Genomic DNA, 21028 nt, shown 5'->3' on the forward strand with positions numbered 1-21028 from the left:
TTTCACCCTAGCGAGGCCTCTGACGTAGTCAATTTTGGCCCCGCCTCTAAATGGATCACGTGATTTGGGGGCCTTCCAAAGGGGATTCCCCGAAGGGCGTGAACTTTATGACGTCACTCTCCTTGAAACTATGCATTCACCTACTTGACCAGCTCATTACCTTAGTGGGAACTCACAAGAGAGGTTGTGTGTTTTACTTGACCAGTAATTCTCTGTGTTTAGGTTTTAATCAACAGATAAACATCATGATTGCTTGTGCTGCCGTGAACTCCGCCAAAAAACTCTTAGATTGTAACAAAAAATCTGAAGCTGCCACCACTGCTCATAAAAAGGCAAATGATTTACAACCAACCCCTGAGAAACATCATGCACCAATGGAGAGTCAAACAAAACCTTCAGGTTTTGAAACGGTTAGACTTATAGGTGTCCAACAAGAAGATGGAAAAGGTTCAGAAGAAGCCATCCCAGGGATTATGTCCAAAGTACAGAATTTACTTAGAGTGGAAAATATTATAGGTATTGTTCCTTCAAAAGCAAATGAAGTTTCAGCCTCTAAATCTGACAAACGAGGGGAAGTTTGGATAGATTCTGACCTGCCTAGAGCTCTCATAGAAGATATAGTCAGAAACATTGAGACCAGACCCACATTAAAACCAACCCCTGAGGAACATCATGTACCTAGGTTTTCTGTGTCTCTTCAAACAAAACCTTCAGGTTTTCAAACTGTTATACTTACGGGTGTCCAACCAGAAGATGGAAAAGGTTCAGAAGAAGCCAACCCTAAACAGGAAAATATTGAAGAAGATAGTTCTTCAGACGCAGATGATTTTTTTCCGTCTAAACCGGCTGCAATGGAAGGCATTGTAGAAAGAAAACCGTGGACATATTCAGACCCACGTAGAGCTGAACCAGAATCACCAGTGAGGAAAATATTATCAATTTTAGACAAAGTCAGAAGAAAAGTTGTGGCTGTTTTTAGGCAAACTAGCAGCAGAATCATGGATTTCTTCACCACAGCTAAAGCAAGAATCAGAGAATTTTTGCTTTCAGTCTTTGAAAGACTTTGGATTGTCATTAGGAGAATTCCCCATCGTTTACAGCGTGTTTTTACTACAATTATTCTATTGAAAGCAGCTTTGTCGTTGATTCTTTTAGTGAAATATTGCTTGTATAGGGGACTTAAACCTAACCAAAACATGCTACATTAATATATATATATATATATATCTATATATATATATATATATATATATATATATATACATATATATATATATATATATATATATATATATATATATATTTTATATATATATATATCATGCGTGGGTTCTCTCCGGGCGCTCCGGCTTTTTCCCAAAGTCCAAAAAAGAAGTTAGGTTAATTAGCTTATATATATATATATATATATATATATATATATATATATATATATATATATATGTATATATATATCTATATATATATATAGATATATATATAGATCTTTTCTTTATATTCTTATCATGCGTGGGTTCTCTCCGGGATTGGATTGATGATTGGGATGATTGGGATGATTGGATTAGTTTCTACACAATTAAACAACTGAATGAACATCCACGTAGCTATGGTAACACTGAAACACATAATAATAACATACCATGTTTTGCCATGCTTTTTTAAACATACTACAGTTTATTTGTTATTTTAGGTTTAATTATGTGGATGGATCATTTCCAAAGCTAATCTAGTTGCAAACTAACAGAATTAAATTTAAAATTAAAATATACTCTGAGAGTTTCTCATAAGTATCTAGAAGTATCTACTTAAGTATTTATTTTGTTCATCTCATGATATTTTTGTCTGGTTTATTCTTGCTTTGTTTTTGTTTTTTTTACCATATTTATTTCTTCCATGCTATTTATTTCTGCCTGTCGTATTTAAATTTCTGTATGTATTTCTGCCTAATTATGCAAATGAGGAGGGGCTGAAACAATTAATTGGAATAACTGGATTAATTGTGATTAATCGATTATTGAAATAACCGTAATCTCTCTCTCTCTCTCTGAGTGAATGGCGGAGTGCATGGAGCTTGAGACGGGAGTGTCAGAGTGAGTGGGTTTTTCTTTGTATGGTGTTTTTTAAAGCACCTTCTTCTACATACTGTTTTTTTCTATTCTTAAGTTGATTTTTGGTTGTTCCTTACTGATCTGGTAGCTTTTGCTACAGGCTCGGTTTGGCATTTTGGCATCATGCCCGTGGTGGAGGCCGGTGCAGAGTTTAACTCATACCGACAGTGAATTGTTCAGTGGAGGAGGCAGCCTTAGCCGCTGGAGGAGTGGTGGGTTGTTACAGTGTGAAATCTGCCTCCCGTATGAGTGGAGCGATGATGTGATTTTTCTTGATAAAACATCTAAAGTGAATGATTTGGTTGAAAGGGGCGTGGTCATTCATGACACCTTCACACCGGTTCTCCCACTGGTTACTCCAGCTCAGTGGCGGCCGTCCCATAGGGGGCGCTGGGGCACCGCCCTCCCTGATAAGAAGAGAGAAACGTAAAATATATTTTTAGAAATTAACTCATAAATGTCAGTTTTACTCTCTAGAGTGTGTACCTATAAGCAAAACAAATTATATAAACTACATTTCCCTATCTACTGTCATTCATTTGTGGATTTCCACAGACAGACTCCTACCGTCTCTGTCTTGGTGCTGTGATTAGACTGCCCCACAAGTGCAGAGAATCTGCCAATCATGTATTATTGCTAGGTCAATTTAATAATTTAATGGCCAATCAGCGTCTCAGAATTTTATGGTCTTGGGGCTCTGAAAATACTGCCCTTTAACAGGCTTCTGCACCCAATGCGCAGGTGCAGACAATCAGAGGGACAATGGCGAATGTAACGAACAAGATGCAGCTTCCAACAAATTCGGTGAGATCCTTATTTACACTCACCGGCCACTTTATTAGGTACCCCATGCTAGTAACGGGTTGGACCCCCTTTTGCCTTCAGAACTGCCTCAATTCTTCGTGGCATAGATTCAACAAGGTGCTGGAAGCATTCCTCAGGGAGTTTGGTCAATATTGACATGATGGCATTACACAGTTGCCGCAGATTTGTCGGCTGCACATTTTTTTTTATTTTTTTTATTTATCCTTTATTTAACCAGGTAATACCCATTGAGATTAAAAATCTGTTTTGCAAGGGAGACCTGGCCAAGATAGGCATCAAAATTACATCACATCATTACATACGTACAAAGACACACACATAAAAGCCAAATATGCACTTACAATAAAATTTCAATTAAAACATTGACATGTGAGGGAGTCTAACTCACATCCATGATGCGAATCTCCCGTTCCACCACATCCCAAAGATGCTCTATTGGATTGAGATCTGGTGACTGTGGAGGCCATTTGAGTACAGTGAACTCATTGTCATGTTCAAGAAACCAGTCTGAGATGATTCCAGCTTTATGACATGGTGCATTATCCTGCTGAAAGTAGCAATCAGAAGTTGGGTACATTGTGGTCATAAAGGGATGGACATGGTCAGCAACAGTACTCAGGTAGGCTGTGGCGTTGCAACGATGCTCAATTGGTACCAAGGGGCCCAAAGAGTGCCAACAAAATATTCCCCACACCATGACACCACCACCACCAGCCTGAACCGTTGATACAAGGCAGGATGGATCCATGCTTTCATGTTGTAGACGCCAAATTCTGACCCTACCATCCGAATGTCGCAGCAGAAATCGAGACTCATCAGACCAGGCAACGTTTTTCCAATCTTCTATTGTCCAATTTCAATGAGCTTGTGCAAATTGTAGCCTCAGTTTCCTGTTCTTAGCTGAAAGGAGTGGCACCCGGTGTGGTCTTCTGCTGCTGTAGCCCATCTGCCTCAAAGTTCGACGTACTGTGCATTCAGAGATGCTCTTCTGCCCACCTTGGTTGTAACGGGTGGTTATTTGAGTCACTGTTGCCCTTCTATCAGCTCGAACCAGTCTGGCCATTCTCCTCTGACCTCTGGCATCAACAAGGCATTTCCGCCCACAGAACTGCCGCTCACTGGATGTTTTTTCTTTTTCGGACCATTCTCTTTAAACCCTAGAGATGGTTGTGCGTGAAAATCCCAGTAGATCAGCAGTTTCTGAAATACTCAGACCAGCCCTTCTGGCACCAACAATCATGCCACGTTCAAAGTCACTCAAATCACCTTTATTCCCCATACTGATGCTTGGTCTGAACTGCAACAGATTGTCTTGACCATGTCTACATGCCTAAATGCACTGAGTTGCTGCCATGTGATTGGCTGCTTAGAAATTAAGTGTTAACGAGCAGTTGGACAGGTGTACCTAATAAAGTGGCCGGTGAGTGTATCTACCCGTTTGCCAGAAGAACATCCCTGTTGTAGCATATGAAAATTTCCTGTCATGGTTATTGTGACTGTGACAAATCCACCTCATCACTTAAAAAACCTCTCTCAGTTTGCGTGCCACACACACATTCCTGTTATACTGTGCTTGTGAGGACCAATACACTTGCGCTGAGCCCAGTAGCTCCATTAACTTAAAACACACAAGCTGTTCCTGGTTACCTGCTGGCGTATTGAGGGTGCACACTTAATATTTAAGTGGGGTTAGCCGTGTGTGTGTGTGTGTATGTGTGTGTGTGTGTGTGGACGTGTTTATGCTACGGGGACTTGTCATCTTCAGTCTGGCGGCGTCTTTGCTTGGTTCAAACCCAGTTTGATGTAATTGAATAAGTCAATGAATCTGTGAAAAGGAATTAAGTTGTAAAAATTATTTGTTTTTGTATATCAATTGTTTGTGGAGGTAATATATGGACAAAACTGATTTATGAGAAGAAATCAGAAATAAGAGAGCCTGAGGTGAGGGGCTTAAACTGTTTAATGAGGGCTGTGGGAAGAAGAGCGGCCATTTCTGTTTTCTGTTTCTTTGTTACATTGCTGGTAACTGGAGGGAGGCTGAGGCCCAGAGTATCTTGTATATGTTTAGTTTCTTTTGCACCATGTTTTGAGTTTTTGAGCACAATAAATCACCAACACCGGTAACCCGACTGAGCCTGGATTCTTGGAGGCCAAAGAACCCCGTCAAAGTGACCAAAATCATCACTGTTACTGTTATTACTGTATATAGTAAATTAAATCATTACTGTTAAATTGTATTTCATTTCCAATTGTTTATTTGAATTCTTATTCCGGATTAGTTGGAGACATACACTAGGCTATATCAGCCCCACCAAAAATATTTTTCACCAGCCGCCACTGGTTCAAACCCGGGGCAACGCTCAGTAAGCGGTTAAAACGCCACAGTTGTTGGAATGCGGAAGTGACGTCACCAACACTTGACTCGCTAAATGTTTGTCAGATTATATATATTTTTTATTTTATGTTTAAAAGTTGGGTGTAATTGAATAAGTCAATGAATCTGTGTGAAGGAATTAAGTTGTAAAAATTATTTGTTTTTGTATATCAATTGTTTGTGGAGGTAATATATGGACAAAACTGATTTATGAGAAGAAATCAAAAATAAGAGAGCCTGAGGTGAGGGGCTTAAACTATTTAATGAGGGCTGTGGGAAGAAGAGCGACCATTTTTGTTCTCTATTTCTTTGTTACATTGCTGGTAACTGGAGGGAGGCTGAGGCCCAGAGTTTCTTTTGCACCCTGTTTTGAGTTTTTGAGCACAATAAATCACCAACACCGGTAACCCGACTGAGCCTGGATTCTTGGAGGCCAAAGAACCCCGTCACAGTGACCAAAATCATCACTGTTACTGTTATTTTATAGTAAATTAAATCATTACTTTTAAATTGTATTTCATTTCCAATTGTTTATTTGAATTCTTATTCCAGATTAGTTGGAGACATACACTAGGCTATATCAAGCCCACCTAAAATATTTTTCACCAGCCGCCACTGCTCCAGCTAAAAAGATTATTATTTTAAATGCACCTCCGATTATTAAAAATGATCTCCTTGCTAAAGAGCTGTCCCGCTATGGACAACTAGTTTCACCCATAAAGATGGTTTCTTTGGGCTGTAAATCTCCACTTCTAAAACATGTCGTGTGTCACAGAAGACAGGTTTTTATGATCCCAAAAGACACAGCTACCAAGCTTAACCTGTCCTTTAATTTTAGGGTTGATGGGTTTAATTATATGGTCTTTGCTTCCTCCGAGAACATGAAATGTTTTGGCTGTGGTGCAGAAGGTCATAAGGCCACGGGAGAGGGTGAAGCTGTAACTGGTGATTTTATGGCAGTCGGTGCAGGTGTTGATGTTGCTGAAGCTGGGGCTCCGGAAGATTCTTCTGCTGGTCGGGCAGATGAACAGTCTGAAGTGTGATCCTTGACAGACTGCGATCATTCTATTGCTGCTGATATCACTGACAGTGAGATGAAACAGGATCAGCCTGTGACTAGTTTTGATGCAGACTCAGGGGAAATAACTGATCAAGTTTTTTGTGAAAGCGTTTGTGATGATGACAGCATGCTCGATAAGGATTTTTTGAAACTGTCCCAAAAAAAAAAAAGTTCTGAGGCTGCAAGCAGCAGCATTAAAGCTCTCAGAGCTAAGAGAGCAAACAAAGCAGGAGAGAACAGTTTGGAGTCTGATAGTAGCCTGTCTTTGAGCCAGGATCAGCAGAATCTGTATTATCCTGCTGAAATTAAGAAGTTTTTACCAAAACCAAAAGGGCTGAGGGTGAAAGTGGAAGAATATTTCCCAGATTTAAAACTGTTTGTTGAGTCCTCTCGGCCTTTCACAAAGAAAACTGGACATCTTGTTGATGACGTCTTAACAGATCAAAAAATTTATCGCTTAAAGAAACTGATTTTGAAAGTGAGAGCCCAAGCAACTACTGCTGATGATGAGGATATTTAGAGAAACGTTTTATGTTTCTTTGTGCCTTTTCTTTTGTTTCTTTATCTCTATGTGTGACTTCAAAATAGGCACTTTAAATATAAATGGTGCCAGAGATAAAGTGAAAAGGGCTGAGTTCTTTAGATTTATGACTCTAAAGAAAATTGATATAATGTTGGTTCAGGAAACACATAGCACTACTGATAACGAGAGTGATTGGAAGAAGGAATGTGGAGGGGAGGTTTTTTTTCAGTCACAAATCGAGTCGTAGTGGCGGTGTGGGGATTTTGTTTTCTAAAAATGTTTTGCCTATCTCTTGCGAAACAGAAGAGATAATTAAAGGTAATTTCTTGAAAGTCAAAGCCAAATACGAACACGTGAATCTAGTTTTTCTTAATGTGTATGCTCCAACTAAAGGAACTGATAGAATTATTCTACTGAACATCTTAGGGGACACTGTAAATGATTGTAGTGATAATGATTATTTGTTTTTGTGTGGTGATTTTACCATTACTTGACAGGAACCACTTAGAGCCTCATGCTGAATCCTCTCGGAGGCTTAGGCAGATGACTGCAGCCTCTGATCTTTCAGATGTGTGGAGAGCTTTCAACAGAAATCAGAGACAGTATACATGGTGTCATTCTAAAGATAATATTTTATCTTTAGCAAGATTAGACCTTGTATATGCATTTAGGCATCATCTGAATGTATTTAAGAATTGTCAAATAATTCCTGTTAGTTTTTCTGATCACTATCTGGTTTGTTGCTCTGTATTTATTAAAAATGTTCGTTTACAGAGTGTCTACGGGCATTTCAATACAGCTCTTTTAAACGATGGAGCTTTTAGAGAAGCTTTTGAGTGTTTTTGGATCAGTCATAGACAAAATCTTTATTTTCTTGTGTCCAACAATGGTGGGAATATGGTAAATGTCAAATTAAGCAGTTGTGTCAACAGTTCACTCGCAATGTTACTAGAGACATAACCAGATCTATGAAAGACTTGGAGACTCAGATAGTAGAGCTGCAGTGTTTGGCAGCATCTACAGGAAATCGGGGGTTTTTAGATTCCCTCAATGCTTAAAAGGCCGTTCTGGCCAACCTGTTGGGCACAACAGCAAAAGGAGCCCTGGTCAGATCACGCTTCCTAAGTGTAACAGAGATGGATGCACCGTCTCATTTTTTCTTTGGACTTGAAAAAAAGAATGGACAAAAAAAGATTGTTCACTCCATAAAGACTGACTGTGGTTCTACTATCTCAGGTTCTTCTGAGATCAGGAAGTTTGCTGCCAGTTTCTATAAATACCTTTTAAAGAGTGAGCATTTGGTGAATCCAGATGTGAGCGATGGTTTCTATGACGGACTTTCTCAGGTGGATGCTGAAGCCAATCGTAAACTGAAGGCTCAGGTCACACTGCATGAATTGCATGCTGCCTTGATGAGCCTAAAGAATGGTAGATCCCCTGGCATGGACGGTCTTCCTGTTGATTTCTACAAGTCCTTCTGGTCTGTGATTGGCGAGAACTTGCTGGACGTGATCACAGACAGCCTGCAAAGAGGTTGGCTGCCTCTGAGCTGCAGACGGGGAGTCGTTACTCTTCTTCCAAAGAAAGATTTACATGATCTAAGGAACTGGCAACCAGTCTCTTTACCCTCTATGTACTACAAAATATTTTCCAAAGTCTTGGCTACCAGACTTAGAGAAGTTATGTCTACAGTTATTCACAGAGACCAGACGTATTGTGTGCCTGGCAGGCTGATAAGTGATGACGTCACTTTAATCAGGGATGTTTTGGAAATCTCCAGCTCATTGGGCTTAGATATTGGTCTGATTTCTATAGATCAAGAAAAAGCTTTTGACCTGGTTGAACACCAGTATTTGTGGCAAACTTTGGCTGCTTTTGGTTTCAGCCCTGGTTTCATAGCTATGATCCAGGTTTTATATCATGACATTGCGAGTGTTCTTAAAATAAATGGAGGCTTAAGTGCTCCTTTCAATGTTTCAAGAGGTGTGAGGCAAGGCTGGTCTTTATCAGGGATGCTTTACTCTTTGGCAATTGAACCTTTGCTTCATAAGCTGAGGAAAGATTTATGTGGAGTTTCTATTACTAGGTGTGATGTCTCTTTAAAATTGTCAGCTTATGCTGATGATTTAATTGTTTTTGTAAACACACAGGAAGACATTGATGTTTAAGTCAACATTGTTTTTCATTTTGGTTCTATCTCTTCTGCCAAAGTAAACTGGAGAAAGAGTGAGGCTATAACTGTAGGATGTCGGTTGGGGGATCAACTCGGTCTGCCTGGAGGCTTAGTGTGGAAAAGGGGTGGCCTTAAATATTTAGGTGTGTTCTTGGGTAATGAAAAGTTTGTGCAAAAAAATTGGGAAAATGTTTTGGATAAAGTCAAGGGTCAACTTTTAAAGTGGAAGTGGATTTTACCTAAAATGTCATATAGAGGACGAGTTCTTGTCATTATTAACCTATAGTTTCTTCCACCATGTGGCAACGGTTGATGTGTGTTGATCCTCCAGTTTCTCTTTTATCAAATGTTCAAAGGGTTCTGGTAGATTTTTTTTGGGATAAACTTCACTGGATTCCTCAAAGTATCCTGTTTTTGCAGAGAGAAGAAGGTGGTCAAGGCCTGGTCCACCTGGCCAGCAGAGGTGCTGCTTTTCGTTTTCAGTTTATTCAGAGACTGCTCACAGGACCTGCAGATCTGGTGTGGAGGAGTATATCATGCTGCATTCTTCGGAGATTCGGTGGCATGGGTCTGGATTTGCCTCTCTTTCTGATGGACACTAGCAACTTTAACTCTTCTCTTCTTCCAGTTTTTTAAAAGAGTATTTTGTCTGTGTGGTCTTTGCTGGGGACGGAGAGACAACAGCAGGCTGAGTCTCTACACTGGCTGCTCCAGGAACCGGTTTTGTTTGGGAGTTTGTTGGATTTTCCTACTTGGGGGGGCAACAACCTGCCCCAGACTGCTCCACACTGCAAAAGTTTATTGCCTTGGGAGGGTGGTGGAGCTGGCTGGACCTCGGCTGGATGATCCTGTTAAGCTCGCTGCCTGTTTGGGAATAAAGTCTGTTCGATTTGTCGGTCAGCTCTTGTGCTACTGGAAGCACAAGTTAAGTGAACATGAGTGTTCACTTTTGGCTGATTATCATGAGGGTTCCGCATCACCAAATCACTTGGATCCTTTTCCATCCTTCAAACTGTTTCCTGGAATAAAGAACTGCTCTGGCCCTTTTTTGGATTCAGTAAACAATAAAGGAATCTCCCTAGAAGGAGCTTTTGGAAAAGCTTTCTATAGAATGATTGTTAAAACTCTCAATCAACACAAACTGAATGGACGCAGTGACACAGTATAGAGAACTCATTTCTCCTTAAAACCTGAATTCAAACCTGAATGGAAATCGTTGTATAAGCCTCCACTAACAAAAAAAACATGCAGATTTACAATGGAGAAACCTTCATGGTATTGTAGCTGTTAATTCTTTTGTGTCTGTTATTAATCCTTCTGTAGAAGATAAATGTCCATTTTGTGAACAGAGAGAAACAGTGTTTCATTGTTTTTCTGACTGTGTTCGTCTGTCGGCTCTTTTTGTGCTTTTGAGAACTTTTTTCAACAGATATGGTGAAATGTTCACTAAACATGGATTTATTTGTGGTTTTAGATTCACATGCCAAAAAAAGAGCAAATGTGAATTGATTAATTTCTTGTTAGGACAGGCAAAAATGGCTGTGTACATAAGTAGAAAGAGGAAGGTGGTGGAAGATTTGAATATTGACTTGGTTTCTTTGTTTATTAGCTTGGTGAAGTCTAGGCTAATACTTGAATTTAATTTTTACACATCAGTGTCGTGGGAAAAAAGTATTCAACTATTCATCCTAGTTAAATAAACGGAGATCGATGGATTTCACTCAGTCGGCACATTTATTAATTATCTTTAATAAATTTACAGAGCAGAACAGCATTCTGCTCTGTTCTGATCTGGGCAGGGTTCGTTCCCCTCTAGTTACAACAATCGAAAGCAGTCAGAGTCATAACAAATTACACACACTTTGCTTAACAGTAACATGTTATGAATAAACCTTGAGAAAGAATCTGGATTGTTATGGGAAGAAGCTATGTCTGGTCTACAAACAACATTCTGCAGGGAATGGTGTGGCCTTGAGAGAGAAACAGACTGAGTGAAAACTTTTATAGTGAGTAAATATGAATATTAATATATAATGAGAGAAAGATATAAATTTTCCCACAACAATCAGTTTCAGATTTAGATACTTTGTGTCACATCTGGAGTTATGGGAAAGTAATTTGTAGTGTGGTAGGAGGAGAACTAATTTTTGGAAAAGTGTTAATGTAATATATTCTTTGGTGTTTGTTTGTTGTTGTTGTTTTTTCTGTTACATAGTTTGTGATACTATGTGGATTATTTATTGATAATAAATGAGTTGTTAAAATCTCAAATCTCTGTCTCTCTCTCTCTCTCTCCGTCTCCCTCCCTCCCTCTCCCTCTCTCTCCCCCTATCGCTCTCCCTTCCTCTCCCTCTCTCCCTCTCATCCATTCATCATCCATCCATCAGAGGGAGAGAAGGAGGGAGAGGGAAGGAGAGGCAGGGAGTGGGAGAGAGGGAGGGCGAGGGAGACAGAGAGAGAGAGACAGAGAGAGAGAGAGAGAGAGAGAGAGAAAAGGAAGAAAGTTGATAAAAGAAGAGCTGAACTCATAATCTGTGTGAAAAATATTTGTGTTATGAACATTTTGCACAGAGATTGATCTTTTTTCTTCTTTTAATGAAGCTCAGGTTAATAATTTGACTTATACCTTGTGGAGATGAAGGTGTCTATTGTTTGACTGATTTTAACTTTTCTCTTTCCAGGGAAACAAAAAGAGTAACTGATAATGATAAGAACAAAAATTTAAATTGTCAGCAAACAGATCTTTTACCATAAAAAGTATCATCATGGGGAAAACAGTTAAATGTTTTTGCCAACTGGGATGTGATTCCAGGGCTCTATTTATCGGCAACATATTTTAGCTATCATAATCTTTTCCATCTCTTATAATCATTTAACATTGTCCACTGACTTGATTGCAGTTGTGCATTTTTTAAATTTTTAATTTTATTATTATTTTTGTTTTGGTTAGTTATTTTTTTAGCTTTCTTTACATATATTTACAATTTTATTTTATTTTTTTGTCTTTTTTTGCTTTCTTTATATATATTCACAATTTTAGTTTCTTAGTTTTTAGTTATTTTTATATTTTTTTAGTTTTTAGTTTTTTTACCCAATCTTTGGCCATCCCTGTGGCCACCCCTACCATTTTTCGCCTATAATACAAACGATGGCAGCAGTAATTCTCTCAAGTGGAACGTTTTAACTTAAACATTTTAATTTTCTATACGTAAACAATTACCTGACAAGGAAAACACTGTGGTTAATTATGCACATCAATATACAAACATTAAAGAAGATATATACAGAATTCATGTTCTTTTCAGAACTAGATTTTGTCTAATATGGGGTAAAGAGAAAATTACGTCTGTGCAAGACATCTAGGAATCTTTACTGAAATCAGAGATAAGTTACTACTTTAATAACAAGTAATCCATTTAATGTAGATATTACATGTAATTTTTATTTTATGCAGAATGATTATTAATAAAAGTAGGTAAGTAACGACAATGAATTGAACGATGAACAAAGAAGATGTTCGCCCCAGAACTCAAAACTGAAAGAATTTTGTCCACTACACCTTTAATTTAGACACCATGTGTGTTTAAACATATGCAAATGAAAGTATAGTTTGTCATTATGTGGAAAATATGGATGTTGTGATTATTAATTTTCCTGTTGGAACAGTTTAGATTGACCCTGAGGTTCTGGCACCTGTCTGCTTTCGGCCATCCCCCTCAGTGTACACTGGCTATTGCCTGGCCACCCTTATAAACATTTTCTGGCTACGCCTCTGTGTTTGAGTCGATGTGTTGTAGAAATGATGTTGGCTTTGATAGCAAAGGCAGGGATTGCTATTGACAGAGGAGATACGTATACTAGTCTCGAATGATTCTCATCAAGCCCCGGATGTTTGTTTTTTTTCACAATAAAGAGAAAGGAGTTACCCCATGATGGTAAAGATGGGAGTTTTTATTAGGGTTGGGTAAAAAAATCCGATTTTGAATCGATTCCTTTACATTTGTGCTAAATCGATGTTTAGGGAATGAGATAGATTAGTTTTATAGTGACGCGTGTGACATTCACATTCAAATGAGCAGGAAAGATGCACTCAAGATTAGTTCAGACAGCTGATATATTTGCAGACAGCTGCAAATATAGTCAATAGGTTGACTGAAGACATTTAAAAATGGTGGCTGAACAGCAAACACCCTGTAGTTGTTACAGACAATGCTTCAAATATGGTTTGTGCAGGGAAGATAATGCAGCTCATGCATGTCTGCTGTGTCCCCGTTCTGTTACGTCTGCTCACTTTAGTGAGGCTTCACTTTTTCACTTTTCACAAACAAGTTTGCACTTTTGAGACAGTTTTGTCTACATCTCTAGTTTAAACTGTCCGATTTACAAGTTTGCACTTTGTGTTTAATATGACAGGAAAAAATTAAAAACATGAGTATATTATTTAAACATAGTTGAACCACTTTCATTATTGTAAAAACAGATTAAATCGAAATTAATCGACTTAGAACTCTATGAATCAAAGTTGAATCAATTCAGGACTTTGGCTAAAATACCCAGCCCTAGTTTTTATAATTTCCCAGCTTTTATTTTTAATAAAAGTCTATATTATATAAGTCTGTGTTTTTTCAAGATTGTATGAACAAAACATGCAAGGTATGAAACATCTGCCGTACATTCCTTTATATTATCTTTACGGAAGACGATTAGGGCCACTGAGAAAAAATTTAAAATTTCATTTCAGTTTAATATGGGAAAAAAGTCAGAATTCTGATTTTTTTTCTCAGACTTCTGACTTTAATCTCCGAATTCTGACCAGAGTTCATGAGGCCCCCCCCCCCCCCCCCCCCTTTTAAAGGAATAGTACACCCAAAACATGATTAGCCTTCATTTTCTACTCACCCCCATGCTGAACAAATCTCTGGAGTACTTTTTTGATATCTCAAATGCATCTGGAGATCTGGGAGGCTTCTTGCTGTCTGCTGACATTCAAATAATGGAGGTCTATGGCGCCCGAGACAGAAAGGTCCATAAAAGTCCACAAAAACGTGTCAATATTCCTCCATACTGCTCGTCCAATGTAATCCAAGTGTCCTGAGTGGGTAGCATCCAGAATTTACTCGAAACGAAGTCATTTAGAACGTTTTAGAGCCTAAACAGTAGTGTATAGGATTTCCTAATAGCGCCCACATGCGCGATCCCGACACTACGGAAGCCGGCAGACCAAACCAGCGCATTCAGCTCGGCAAAGAACTCATGCTCTTCCTCAACACTGAAGTCCTCAGACATTTTTCTTTCGTTGTTTCTTTCTTTGCACAGGTAAACAGCACATTTCTTCTTCTACGCTTGCATTATCGGCAGAGCAGACGCTGAATGCGCACTTTCTTCCGGTTTGGTCTGCCGGCTTCCGTAGAATCGTGAGCGCGCATGGGGGCGCTATTAGGAAATCCTATACACTACTGTTTAGGCTCTAAAACGTTCTAAATGACTTCGTTTCGAGTAAATTCTGGATGCTACCCACTCAGGACACTTGGATTACATTGGACGAGCAGTATGGAGGAATATTGACACGTTTTTGTGGACTTTTATGGACCTTTCTGTCGCGGGCGCCATAGACCTCCATTATTTGAATGTCAGCAGACAGCAAGAAGCCTCCCAGATCTCCAGATGCATTTGAGATATCAAAAAAGTACTCCAGAGTTTTGTTCAGCATGGGGGTGAGTAGAAAATGAAGGCTAATCCTGTTTTGGGTGTACTATTCCTTTAAGTTCCCTTGAAATTGTTAATGGTTGGTGTGTATTACAAAATCTTTTGTAGGTTTTTTAACTTTAAAATTTCTTAGAACAATCATTTAAGGTGCACAGCTTTTCTGCCATTTTTGTGAAATAACAGACAGTGAAAGTGTTTGTGCAAATTTGTCTCATCAGCCAAAATAATTAACTTTATTCACAACTTTCAAAAGCCAAAGACAAGTTTTGAACCATCAAACCTCTATAGTGAGAGCCTGTGTCTTTCAGATGACGCCACCTATGCAGGTAACCTAACCATAGTTGGGAGAAAATAGTCATTAATAGTGACGTGTTAACGCTGGCTTTGTCTGGTGGTTTACTCAAATTTTATTATTACATTGTTTATTCTGACCAAATTAGCTTTAAGCAACTAGTTTGGTTGTTTTTCCAACCAATCTATTCTTAGAATCTTTCCAAACTTTATCCAGCTGACAGCATCTCTCCTCCAAAGACCCACATCTTGACTGAACACTGATGCTCTGTTCGAAAACCTAGCACGCGTCCTTAGAAGGCCAGATTCGAAGACCGATTACGTCATAGTGTGGCGCCGAGGTCTGGTCGGATTCCAAGAGTCCTCGTTATGCGGCCTTAAAATGCGTCTTTCTTTTTGCCCGATTTGAAGGACGGGTCCGATGTATCCTCGGTATCCTTGGATATCCCAGGATTCATTGCGAGACCAAGCAAGCCATGATCCGAGGAAAGGTTACTTGGTGCCGAACAGTGGTGAAAATTGGAAGTTCAGTTTAATATAATACAAGTCAGTGAATAGTTCCGTCTGAGATGAATGAAAATAGTTGTTTTAATGGTTATTGAGTCAGATATGTGGCGGTAATATTTAATTTATCTAGAGCTTTTAATCTGTGAATGGGTTTGGCTGTAATTTAAGGACATATTCTAATATATCTGCAGTGTGGGGACTATAAATCTGATAGGATTTTTATCTTTTTATTGCTGTTTTGCACAATATGCTTAACTAAGTATTTTTTGTTGTTGAATATTAGAGATTTTGCAGATATATTTTTATACATACATTGTTTAGATTTACTTCTATCTTTCTACCCCTTTTATAGAATAGAAAATCCCTTCATTGTCCCACAATGGGCAAATTTACAGCAGCAGAAAGATTATTGAAAATGGTCACACATGTATAGGAATAACATAATACGGAAGAGTTAAAATATGAACAATAAAATACTGTAAAGTGTTTTAACAATATAAAACTGGAGAATAAATAACCAATTTGCAGCTATGGACATTTTTACAGTAATGGATATTTGAAAATAGCAGCAACATCAGAGATGTGCAAAATGACAGCAGCATGTTATTTAACTGACTAAGGTTTCTATAATTACATTTGATTTTATATGTTCCTGCTCCCGGTGGTTGAAACCTTTATTCCACTCTGGATTCTTGTTAATGTAGTCTTTGTTCACTTTACAATAAAAAATAAATAAATAAACAAACAGTTTTGGAAAAATTGGTTTTCATTCTTTTCCTGCTTTGTGTGTCAACTTTCACGGTTGCTAAGCAACAGAGCATACGGCGGAAAAACCCGCTGAAGGGTAGACCTGGTCGAATTCACAGCCAAAACTCTTCCGGTCTCCTTATTTTCAAGGACTTCATAGGATCCAGTCTAGGTAGACCGCGTCCTTGGAGGATGCAGCCCAGGTTTTCGAACAGAGCCTGAGGCTGTTCAGTCCCTGTCAAATGCTCTGTTCGAAAACCTAGGACGCATCCTTAGAAGACCGGATTCGAAGGCCGATTACGTCATAGCGCGGCGCCGAGGACTGGTCGGATTCCAAGAGTCCTCGTTATGCGGCCTTAAAATGCGTCCTTCTTTTTGCCCAATTTGAAGGACGGGTCCGATATATCCTCGGTATTCTTGGATATCCCAGGATTCATTGCGAGACCAAGCAAGCCGTGATCAGAGGAAAGGTTACTTGGCGCCGAACAGTGGTGAAAATTGGAAGTTCAGTTTAATTTAATACAACTGTGAATAGTTCCGTCTGAAATGAATGAAAATAGTTGTTTTAATGGTTATTGAGTCAGATATGTGGCGGTAATGTTTGGTTTATCTAAAGGTTTTAATCTGTTACTGTGTAAATGGGTTTGGCTGGAATTTAAGGACAGATTCTAATATATTTGCAGGGTGGGGACTATAAATCTGATAGGATTTTTATCTTTTTATTGCTATTTTGCACAATATGCTTAACTTCCTATTTTTTTTTTGTTGAATATTAGAGATTTTGCAGATATATTTTTTATACATATATTGTTTAGATTTACTTATATCTTTCTACCCCTTTTATAGAATAGAATAGAAAATCTCTTTATTTTCCCACAATGGGCAAATTTACAGCAGCAGAAAGATTATTGAAAATGGTCACACAAATGTGGACCTTAGAAAAATGTATAAGAATAACATAATAGGGAAGAGTTAAAATATAAACAATAAAATACTGTAAAGTGTTTTAACAATATAAAACTGGGGAATAAATAACCAATATGCAGCTATGGACATTTTTACAGTAATGGATATTTGAAAATAGCAGCAGAGATGTGCAGAATGACAGCAGCAGGTTATTTAACTGACTAAGGTTTCTATCATTACATTTTATTTAATTTGTTCCTGCTCCAGGTGGTTGGAACCTTTATTCCACTCTGGATTCTTGTGAGTGTAGTCTTTATTCACTTCACAATAAAAAAGAAATAAATAAACAGTTTTGAAAACTTCTGTATTCATTCTTTTCCTGCTTTGTGTGTCAACGTTCACGGTTGCTAAGCAACAGAGCATACGGCGGTAAAACCCGCCAAAGGGTAGACCTGGTCGAATTTACAGCCAAAACTCTTCCGGTCTCCTTAATTTCAAGGACTTCGAAGGATCCAGTCTAGGTAGACCGCGTCCTTGGAGGACCCGTCCTAGGTTTTCGAACAGAGCCAAGATCCTTGCCCGTCCCGAACCACTTCCTGAAGCGGTCACGTGGTTTCACTGTAGCGAGGCCTCTGGCGTCATCAATTCTGGCCCCGCCTCTAAATTAATCACGTGATTCGGGGAAATTCCAAACAGTGTGGGCGTGTGAAGGGCGTGAATCTCTATGACGTCACTCTCCTCGAAACTGTATGAATCCCTGCTTGACCAGCTCATTACCTTAGTGGGAACTCACAAGAAAGGTTGTGTGTTTATCAACAGATAACAATCATGATTGCTCGTGCTGCCGTGAACTCCACCAAAAAATTGTCAGATGCTAAAGAAAAATCTAAAGCTGCCACCACTGCTCATAAAAAGGCAGAAGATTTAAAACCAACCCCTGAGGAACATTATGCACCTAGGGTTTCTTTGTCTTTTCAAACAAAACCTTCAGGTTTTCAAACGGTTAGACTTACAGTTGTCCAACCAGAAAATGGAAAAGGTTCAGAAGAAGCCAACCCAGAGATTGCGTCCAAAGTACAGAATTCACTTACAGTGGAAAATATTATAGGTATTTTTCCTTCAAAAGCAGGTGAAGTTTCAGCCTCTAAATCTGACAAACCAGGGGAAGTTTGGATAGATTCTGACCTGCCTAGAGCTCTCATAGAAGATATATTCAGAAACATTGAGACCAGAATGGACTGCTCTTCACCTAAGCAGGAAAAGATTGAAGAAGATAGTTCTTCAGACGTTGGTTTAAAACCAACCCCTAAAGAACATAATGCACCTAGGTTTTCTTTGTCTCTTCAAACAAAACCTTCAGGTTTTCAAACGGTAAGACTTACAGTTGTCCAACCAGAAGATGGAAAAGGTTCAGAAGAAGCCAACCCAACCCCTTCAAAAGCAGGTGAAGTTTCAGCCTCTAAATCTGACAAACCAGAGAAAGTTTGGAGAGATTCTGACCTGCCTAGAGCTCACATAAAAGGTAGAGTCAGAAACATTGAGACCAGACCCACAACCTCCAAGGAAGCTCTAAACCAGCCCAGTTGCTGCTGCATAATGAGAGGAATGGACTGCTCTCCTTCACCTAAACAGGAAAATATTGAAGAAGATAGTGAGGAGGGTGAGGAGGGTGGTGAGGACAGCGGAAGGAATCATTGGGGCTCCTCTTCCCTCCATTAAGGACATTTCATCACAGCGCTGTGTGTCCCGAGCCCGTAATATCATCAAAGACCCCTCACACCCCCACCATGGACTGTTCTCCCTGCTGCCCTCTGGAAAGAGGTTCCGCAGCATCCGCTGCAGATCCACCAGGTTGTGCAACAGCTTCTTCCCCACTGCCATCAGACTGTTGAACCTTTGATCCACAATCCGAACTCTGCACCTATTGCACATTATCGGGCATCAAATGCTGCTGAACTTTTAACTTTTAGCCCTTTAAATTGTTCATCTCATTGTATTTTTCAATAACGCATTTTTTGCACAAATGCCATTTTGCACTGAACCACTGCAACTTGCACACTGTCTCTTATCCTCTGCACTGTTCACACTTTGACCACTGCTGCACTTTTTGTATTTTTCTATAACTCGTGCCATTGTGAAATATCAATGCAACGTTCATAAGCTGTATGTAACGCAATTTCGTTCTGTATGCACCCTGTGCATACAAAATGACAAATAAAGAAGTCTAAGTCTAAGTCTAAGTCTTCAGACGTTGGTTTAAAACCAACCCCTGAGAAACACCATGCACCAACAGAGAGTCAAACAAAAGCTTCAGGTTTTCAAACGGTTATACTTACGGGTGTCCAACCAGAAGATGGAAAAGGTTCAGAAGAAACCAACCCTAAACAGGAAAATATTGAAGAAGATAGTTCTTCAGACGCAGATGATTTTTTTCCGTCTAAACCGGCTGCAATGGAAGGCATTGTAGAAAGAAAACCGTGGACATATTCAGACCCACGTAGAGCAGAACCAGAATCACCTGTGAGGAAAATATTATCAATTTTAGACAAAGTCAGAAGAAAAGTTGTGGCTGTTTTTAGGCAAACTAGCAGCAGAATCGTGGATTTCTTCACCACAGCTAAAGCAAGAATCAGAGAATTTTTGCTTTCAGTCTTTGAAAGACTTTGGAATGTCGTTAGGAGAATTCCCCATCGTTTACAGCGTGTTTTCACTACAATTATTCTATTGAAAGCAGCTTTGTCGTTGCTTCTTTTAGTGAAATATTGCTTGTATAGGGGACTTAAACCTAACCAAAACATGCTACATTAATATATATATATATATATGTATAGATATAGTTATGTATAGATCTATATCTATATCTTTTCTTTATATTCTTATCATGCGTGGGTTCTCTCCGGCCGCTCCGGCTTTTTCCCAAAGTCCAAAAAAGAAGTTAGGTTAATTACCTTCTCTAGAAAAAAACATGACAAAACTAGTCATTTCCTCTGAATTGGGTGATTACATAAATTACAGTTACTGACTACTAAATGTTTTAGTCTTTTAGTGTTTCTTAAAGCCAGACCATTGTCATTTGAAATGACTTTAACTTTGTGTCATGTCTGTGATTGGATTTGTTTCTACAAAATTTAACAACTGAATGAACATCCACGTAGCAATGGTAACACTGAAACACATAATAATAACACACCCTTAATAAATGCAACGTTTGGGTTGGAAAATAGATTGAATCTATAAAATAATTATTAATATTTGTGAATGTTTTGCCATGCTTTTTTAAACATACTACAGTTTATTTGTTATTTTAGGTTTAATTATGTGGATGGATCATTTCCAAAGCTAATCTAGTTGCAAACTAACAGAATAAGTTTATTCACTTTAAAATATACTCTGAGAGTTTCTCATAAGTATCTAGAAGTATCTACTTAAATATTTATGTTGTTCATGTCATGATATTTTTGTCTGGTTTATTCTTGCTTTGTTTTTGTTTTTTTACCATATTTATTTCTTCCATGCTATTTATTTCTGCCTGTCGTATTTACATTTCTGTATGTATTTCTGCCTAATTATGCAAATGAGGAGGGGCTGAAACAATTAATTGGAATAAACGGATTAATTGTGATTAATCGATTATTGAAATAACCGTCATCTCTCTCTCTCTGTCTCTCTCTCTCTCCATCTGTCTGTCTCTGTCTCTCTCTCTGTCTCCCTCTGTCTCTCTCTGAGAGGGAGAAAGAAAGAAAGAAAGAAAGAAAGAAAGAAAGAAAGAAAGAAAGAAAGAAAGAAAGAAAGAAAGAAAGAAAGAAAG

This window comes from Cyprinodon tularosa, unplaced genomic scaffold (genome assembly GCF_016077235.1).
Source record: "Cyprinodon tularosa strain WSP-4 unplaced genomic scaffold, ASM1607723v1 ctg223, whole genome shotgun sequence".
NCBI lineage: Eukaryota > Metazoa > Chordata > Actinopteri > Cyprinodontiformes > Cyprinodontidae > Cyprinodon > Cyprinodon tularosa.